Here is an 8763-nt window from a genome sequence, read left to right as displayed (position 1 = left end):
AGCCGCTCCGCGGCATGTGGGATCTTCCCAGACTGGGGCACGAACCCGTGTCCCCTGCATTGGCAGACGGACTCCCAACCACTGCGCCACCAGGGAAGCCCAAGGTGTATCATTCTTTTCATACATTGTTGGATTCGATTTACTAATTTTTTGTTGAGGTTTTTTGCTTCTGTGTTCATGAGAAATATTGGTCTGTCGCTACCTTTTCTGGTAATGTCTTTGGTAATCGGGGGATGCTCATAGAATGAGTTAGGAAGTGTTCCTTCTGCTTCTATAGACGGTCTCTGACTTACAATAGTTCAACTTATGATTTTTCAACTTTACAATGGTGTGAAAGCAATATGCATTTAGTAGAAACCATATTTCAAAGTTTGAATTTTGGTCTTTTCACAGGCTAGCAATATGCAGTATAATACTCTCTTATGATGCTGGGCAGTTCACAGCTCCCAGTCAGCCCTTTGATCATGAGGGTAAACAACTGATATACTTACAACATGCCATTTTCATTTTCAGTACAGTATTCAACAAATTGCATGAGATATTCAACACGTTATTATAAGATACACTTTGTGTTAGATGATTTTGTCCAACTGTAGGCTAATGTAAGCATTCTGAGCACATTTAAGTTGGGCAAAGCTAAGCTATGATGTTTGGTAGGTTAGGTGTGTTAAATGCACTTCAACTTACGATATTTTCAATTTACCATGAGTTTAGCAGGACTAACCCCATCATAAGTTGAGGAAGATCTGTATTATCTAGAACAGATGGAAGATAATTGATATGATTTATTCCTTGAAAGTTTAGTAAAATTTACCAGTGAAACCATCTGAGCCTGGTGCTTTGTTTAGGAAGGTTATTAATTATTGATTAAATTTCTTTGATAGATATAGCCTATCAGATTGTCTATTTCTTCTCATGTGTGTTTTGGTCGATTGTGTTTTTTAAGGAATTCATCCATTTCATCTAAGTTATCAAATTTGTGGGTCTAGAGTTATCCATAATATTCTTTTATTACCCATTTAATGTCCGTGGGATCTGTAGTGATGTTCCCCTTTTGTTTCTCATATTAGTAATTTGTGTCTTCTCTCTTTTTTTCTTGGTTAGCCTAACTAGGGGTTTATCAATTTTATTGATCTTTTCAAAGAACCAGCTTTTGGTTTCATTGATTTTCAGGTATTGTTTTTCTGTTTTCAGTTTCATTGATTTCACTTTAATTTTTGTCATTTCTTTTCTTCTGCTTACTTTGGATTTAGTTTGCTCTTCTTTTTCTAGTTTCCTAAGGTGGGGGCTTAGATCACTGATTTTAGATGTTTCTTTTTAATATATGCAGTCAACATTTAAAATATCCCTTTAACGTGTTTTTACCGTGTCCTACAAATTTTGATAGGTTGTACTTTCATTTTCTTCAAAATATTTAGAAAATTTTTTTGAGGCTTCTTTGACCCATGTGTTATTTAGCAGTGTGTTGTTAAATCTCCGATTATGTTGGGATTTTCCAGCTATTTTTCTATTGTTAATTTCTAGTTTAGTTCCATTGTGGCCTGAGAGCATAGTTTGTATATCTTTTCTTGACCCAGAATGTGGTCTGTTTTGGTGAATGTTTTGTGCGAGCTTGAGAAGAATGTATATTCTGCTGCTGTTGGATGAAGTTGTTTATAAATGTCAATTAGATCCAGTTGATTGATGGTGCTGTTCAGTCCAACTGTGTCTTTATCAATTTCTGCCTGCTGGATCTGACCATTTCTGGTAGAGGGATGTTGATGTCTCCAGCTGTAATAGAGGATTCATCTATTTCTCCTTGCAGTTCTATCAGTTTTGGCCTCACGTAATTTGATGCTCTGTTTTAGGCACATACACAATTAAGAATTGTTGTGTCTTCTTGGAGAAATGACCCCTTTGTCATTACATAATGATCCTCTTTATCCCTGATAATTGTCCTTGTTCTGCTTTGTCTGATATTAATATAACTACTCAGGCTTTCTTTCAGTTAGTGGTAACATGATATGTCTTTCTCTATCCCTTTTCTAAAAAAAATTTTTACTATGATAAAATATACACAACATAAAATTTACCATTTTAACCATTTTTGTGTGTACAATTTGGTGGCATTAAGTACATTCACAATGTTGTGCAATTCTCATCACTATTCATTTCCAGAACTTGGAAACAGAAACTCTTTACTCATTTAACAAAAATTCAACTTAAAATGTTTATTGTTATAGTTTTAATAGTTTAATATCTCCCATATTTGTAACCGTTTTCTATTCATTGCCCTTGGTTCTTCATTTTCTTCTCCCCTTCTCCCTTTTTTCTGCCTTCTCTGGTTTTAACTGAGCATTGTATGTGGTTTCATTTTCTCTTTTCTCTTAGCATATCAATTATATATATATATTTTAAACTTTCTTGAGTGGTTGCCCTAGAGTATGCAATATATGTTTACAACTAATTCAGGTCCACTTTCAACAACACTATACTGCTTCATAGATAGTGCAAGTGTAACAGAGTACTCCCAATTCCTCCCTCCTGTCTCTTATAGCATTGTTGTCTTTGATTTCACTTATCCATAAGCTATAATCACCAAATGCATTGTTGCAATTATTTTGAACAAGCTGTTATCTATTGGATCAATTAAGAATAAGAGGGCTTCCCTGGTGGCGCAGTGGTTGAGAGTCCACCTGCCAATGCAGGGGACATGGGTTTGTGCCCCAGTCTGGGAAGATCCCACATGCCGCAGAGCGGCTGGGCCCCATGAGCCATGGCCACTGAGCCTGTGCGTCCGGAGCCTGTGCTCTGCAACGGGAGAGGCCTCGGCAGTGAGAGGCCCACGTACCGCAAAAAAAGAAAAAAAAGAGAATAAAAAAATAAAATACTTCATTTTACTTTCACTGTTTCCTCTCTAATGCTCTTCCTTTCTTTATGTGGATCTGAGTTTCTAACCTATATCATTTTTCTTCTCTCAGAGGAATTTCTTTTAATATTTCTTGCAAGGCAGTTCTACTGGCAACAAATTTCTTCATTATTTATTTTCTTTGAATGTCTTTATTTCTTCTTCACTTTTGAAGGATAATTTCGCTGGAGACAGAGTTGTAGATCGATTATTTTCTTTCTGATACTTTAAGTATTTCACTCTACTTTCTTCTTGCTTGCATGGTTTCTGAAGAGGAGGCCAATGTAATTCTTATCCTAGTTCCTCTGTAGTTAGGATGTTTTTTCTTTCCTCTGGCTTCTTTCAAGATTTTCTTTTTATCTTTGATTTTCTGCAGTTTGAATATGATATGCCTAGGTGTAGATTTTTTTTTTTTTTAATATTTACTTGGCTTGGTGTTCTCTGAGTTTCCTGGATCTGTGGCTTGGTGTATGTCATTAATTTTGGAAAGCTCTCGGACATTATTACTTCAATTTTTTTTTTCTGTTTCTTTCACTCCTTTTCCTTCTGGCATTCCCATTATGTGTATGCTCTACTGTTTGTAATTATCCCACAGTTCTTGGATGTTCTGCTCCATCCCTTTCATTATTTTTTTTCTCTTTGCTTTTCAGTTTTGGAAGTTACTATTGATACCTACCTCTTCAGGACCACTGATTCTTTTCTCAACCATGTCCAGTCTCTTGATGAGCCTGTCAAAGGCATTCTTCATTTCTGTTACAGTGTTTTTTATTTCAAGCATTTCCTTTTGATCTTCTTTTACAATTTCCATCTCCCTGCTCATATTACCCATCTGTTCTTGTGTGGTGTCCACTGTGTCCATTAGAGCCCTTATTAATCATTGTTATTTTAAATTCTCAGCCTGATAATTCCAACATCTCTGCCATCTCTGAGTCTGGTTCTGATGCTGGTTTTGTCTCTTCAGACTGTGGGGTTTTTTTTGGCCTTTTATTATGCCTTGTAATTTTTCTGTTGAAAGTCAGTTATGATGTTATCAGGAGAAGGAACTGAGGTAGATGGGCGTCTGGTATAAGGTTTATGTTTATCTGCTAGGCGTTATGCTGTGTTTACTGTTTGCTGTAGCTCTGGTGTGAAAGGCTAAACTTGTGTCTAGTGCTCTTATTTTTGTCTCCTCTGTTGTCTTGGATTTTCTTAGGGATTCCTTAAATACAATCTGAGGCTTGCAATTCTTTTAGCTGTGATCCCCTGTGATTACGCAGGAGTCCTGTTTTTGAGGTGGGAGGTTTGGGGGAGGGGAGGTGTTTCCCAGGCTTACAATTGGGTCTCCATCTTTTTGTGAGCCTGACTGGATGGTTCTCTTCTCCCAGGTCAGCCGGGTTTTGGTAAAGCCCCAGTTGGTTAGATTCTGGTAAATAGTTCCCCTTGAGGGCAGGTCTTATTAACAAGAACACAATGTTTTTCCTTCCAACTGCTAAAAACAAGAGGGTTTTTTTCTCATCTTTACAGTGAGAACTTGGTAGGATTCCTAGGGGCAACACTCACAAAAGTGTGAGGACCCCTCAAAGCCTGGGTCCCCTTCGTGTTTTTAATTCTCAAGCTTGTCCCCACTGAGTCTCTAGAAACTAGTCCATCACAGCTTAATGTGTTCCTACAGGTGTTGTCTCCAGCTGTAGGCTTCTGCTCCCAGGAAGCTGTCAGTCTCTGTATTTGCCTGTCTATCCCTCCAAGTTGGGGGACAGCAGTTTGCCCTGCAACCTCCGTTCTCTGAGGGGTCTAACAAGAATTGTCCATCTTCCATTTGTTCAGCTTTTTTTCTTGTTAGCAGGGCGACTTCCAAGCTCTTCACCTGTCGGACTGGAAACTGGGAGTTGGCTTTTTTCAGTATGTCTTTATGCACTGAAACTGGTACCCTGTATAGACTGATCTCTGTGGGTGTTGTTGGAAACTCCTTGGCAGCAATTCCAGTCATAAAAGGGACTCCCAGACCCGTTTTATAGGAACCTGAGGCGAAGGGACCATTGAAGACTGAACGTCACTCGTACAGGACAAAGGTATAGGGAAGAGAGCAACCCAGTCTTGAGACGGAGTCTGGGTCTCCAATCGGCAACCCGGCTTCCCTGGGCATCATCGAGAACTGGGTGGTTTTTTGGTGCCTGATGACGTCCCTCTGTGTTCCAGCAGAGCATGAACTGAGATTCTGAGTTTGCTGAGTGCTGGGGTGGTGGCCGTGTCCCGCCCACCTGCTGTGCATTTGCAGTGGTTGATAGGCTTGTGGCTGAGGAATAGCCTTTCACGGGAGAAATCATTTTGTGTGGGTTCCTGGGAGAAACTAGAATATGCTCCTTGTTCCCAAGCGAGGACACAGGGATGACGTTTGAGCCCCAGGGAGAGAGTAGATAAAAGATGGAAAGGCTGCATTCGTGTGACCCCAGGGTGGGAGCAGGGCTGCTTCAGGGACCAGGTGAGAGGGAGACTTAGAATCAGGAGGAGAGCTGTGAGTCAGTGTCCCTTCTATTCTTTGCAGGCACTTTGTGGGTGTAGCACAGTTGTGGGGGGCACTGTTGGAAGCAAAGCAAAATATTTTCCGTTGCAGGAGCTGTGGCAGGATGCCACCGGGAAGGGCACATGGAGGGTGGGTGCAAGCAGATCTGTTTCAGACCTGTTTCTGTTTCAGGGCCTTTGCATGTGAGCTGGGGCTGGTTCTGTGGACGAATCAGTCCCTCTGTGATGGTGCGTTGGTGGCCATGGGAGGTGGCAGCAGGGGGATAGCTGTGAGTAAAAGCCCTTTCCGTCTCGCCACATCACTGAGGGGTCCTCTTTCACCTCTGTGGGTATTTCTAGCTCTACTCCAGGGACCCCAGTTTTGTTTAACACCTGAGTCACAGGTGTCTCTAGAGACTAGCCCCTCTTCCCTCTGCTGACAACTTCCTAGGGGCATTGGTCTGTTCATCTGTCCAGAATGTGGATGAACAAACATATAAATTGCATTTTCAAACTGAAGTGGCTGTCAGTCACTGGGTTCTATTTAGTTAAGGAACTTACCAGAATGAAAAGAAGGGGAGAAGAAGGAGACTTCTTGGCCAGCCATCTATTTATCTTGTAAATCAGTCTGACCTCTTGAGCAAAGCTAAAATAAACAGTGGGACACATGCTGTGACCCGCCTGGGGACGTGTAGGCAGAAGCCAAGCCAAAGCCCCGTCTGTGTTTTGGCCCCAGGAGTCCGGGGCTGTTCCTTCCAAGGTAACAGTTGCAGAATGTCCTAGGGTGATGCCTGTGGAAGCAAGCTCAAGGAAGGAGGTAGGGGATGGAAGAGGCCATGGTCCATCTATTCATCAGTCAGTGCATCCTTCATCCTCATGGGCTTTCTCAATCTCAGCACATTCCAGCTGTGATGGTCCTGAATGACGTGGGTGGTCTTCCCGGTGGATGTCTGCAAGGCACCCCAAAGCACAGGCTCCCTGAAGGCGTCCCGAAGCTGTCAGTGCCAAAAAAGAGCCCCGCTTACGGTGCCTATGAGTGATGCTCATCGTTTTGAAGAGCTCTCTTTGCTGCACCAACCATTGTTCTGATAATCTGTATAATGTCTCATTTACTCTGCCTGTTCCTAAGCTCCTTGAGGATGTGTGTGTTCATCTCCACGTTTGCCATGGAGCCCCAAACCCGTGCTGATGTGTACAGATTTAATTTCTTTCTCTGATAAAGTGAAAGAACCCAAATTGTATCCATTGCTTCCTTGTTGCCTGGCATACAGGACGTTTAAATTCAATTCTTCCTCGTGCTCTGATTTGTAGGACTGAGGCGATGGTCTGGACAGTGCTGGGTTCAGCCAAGTGTTTGTGGCTTATACCGCTTGGGACACCATGGTTGATGACCCGGGGGGATGCATTCTGTCTGTAATTTTCCAATGACGGCTGTGTTGCTGCTGTCATGAACCAGCTCTTGCTCTTGTTTTGTCTTTACAGAGGCAGGTAAGATTCATTCTTATGCATCTACACCCTGACCCTATCTCCTCGACTAGGATTTATAGGCAGATGTGAGCCGGCTGATCACAGAGGGTGGCACTTGGGTGGTCAGGACAGAGAGCTTCTCTGGGACGCCTGGGTTCACCTCCATTGCTAACGTGCCTTGTGGGGATGGTGTCCCTGAGTCACCTACAGCAAGTCAAGGGCTGCTGGGAGGGACCTCAAGCCTCTCCCTGCATTGATCTTTCACTGGGATAGCCTATCATTCCTGTCTGCTAGGGCAGATAAAGGGTAACAATTTACTGGCCCCAAGTCCTCTTCTCTTTGCTTTCACTACTTCTGATCCTTCAGCAGGAATTGCTCAACCTTGGCTTCCCGAGAATTTGCCCAGTTTTATCAGCTCTGGGTGTTTCCTTGGCTTAAAACCCCTTCCCCCCACCTTGCTTCCCTGGCTAACTTCTGTCCTCCCTATAAATCTCGGCTGAGATGGCATCTCCTTTCTGAAAACGTCCCCGATTCCCAGGCAAGATTAAAGCCTGAAAATCTGTCTTAAAAAAAAAAAATTATTTATTTACTTATTTTTGGCTGCGCGCGGGCTTTCTCTAGTTGCGGCGAGCGGGGGCTACTCTTCGTTGCAGTGCGCGGGCTTCTCATTGCGGTGGCTTCTCTTGTTGCAGAGCACGGGCTCTAGGCGCGTGGGCTTCAGTAGTTGTGGCACGCAGGCTCTAGAGCGCAGGCTCAGTAGTTGTGGCGCACGGGCTTAGTTGCTCCGCGGCATGTGGGATCTTCCTGGACCGGGGCTCGAACCCATGTGCCCTGCACTGGCAGGCGGATTCTTAACCACTGCGCCACCAGGGAAGTCCAAATGCGTCTTTATTATCATGGTAAAAAAAAACATATAAATTTAACCTCTTAACAATTTTATTTTTTTAAATTTTATTGAAGTATAGTTGATTTACAGTGTTGTATTAGTTTCTGCTGTACAGCAGAGTGACTCAGTTATACATATGTTTTATTTTTCATATTCTTTCATATTCTTTTCCATTATCCTGTTTGTCACAGGATATTGAATATAGTTCCCTGTGCTATGCAGTAGGACCTTGTTGTTTATAACCTCTTAACAATTTTAAATGTACAGTACAGTAGTACTAACTATATATACATCGCTCTACAGCAGATCTCCAGAATTTTTTCATCTTGGGACATTGAAACTCCACATTCACTGAACAGCAGAAACCCTCCCTTCCCCCTCCTCCCAGCCCCTGGCACCCACCATTCCACTTTCTGTTTCTGTGGATTGGACAACTCCATTACCTCACAGAAGTGGAATTGTGCAGTATTTGTCTTTTTCTCACTGGTTTATTTCACTTAGCACGATTTCCTCAAGGTTCATCCATGTTGTCACGTATCACAGGGTTTCCTTCTTTTTTGAGGCTGAATAATATTCTAGTGTATATAAATCGCAAGCCACATTTATTCTTTGATGGACAGGTAGGGTGCTTCCACATCTTGGCTATTGTAAATAATGCTTTAATGAACATGGGTGTGCAAATATCTCTTCGAGATCCTGTTTTCAGTTCTTTTGGATACATACCCAGAAGTGGGATGGCTGGATGAAATGGTAGTTCTACTTTAAGTTTTGAGGGCCCTCCGATAGTTTTCCACAGCAGCTGCACTGATTTCCAATCCTGCCAACCATAAAAATGCTTTGATTGCAGTGCTTGCATTGTTTGCCAGCTCTATTTCCTTGGCCTCCTCCTTTACTCTTGGCTGAGCTTTTTTTTTTTTTTTTTTTTTTAACATTTTTATTGGAGTATAACTGCTTTACAGTGGTGTGTTAGTTTCTGCTTTATAACAAAGTGAACCAGCTATACATATACATATATCCCCATATCTCCTCCCTCTTGCGTCTCCCT

Source organism: Physeter macrocephalus, chromosome 11, assembly GCF_002837175.3.
Source record: "Physeter macrocephalus isolate SW-GA chromosome 11, ASM283717v5, whole genome shotgun sequence".
Classification (NCBI taxonomy): Eukaryota; Metazoa; Chordata; class Mammalia; order Artiodactyla; family Physeteridae; genus Physeter; species Physeter macrocephalus.
Note: the sequence above shows the minus strand (reverse complement) of the source record.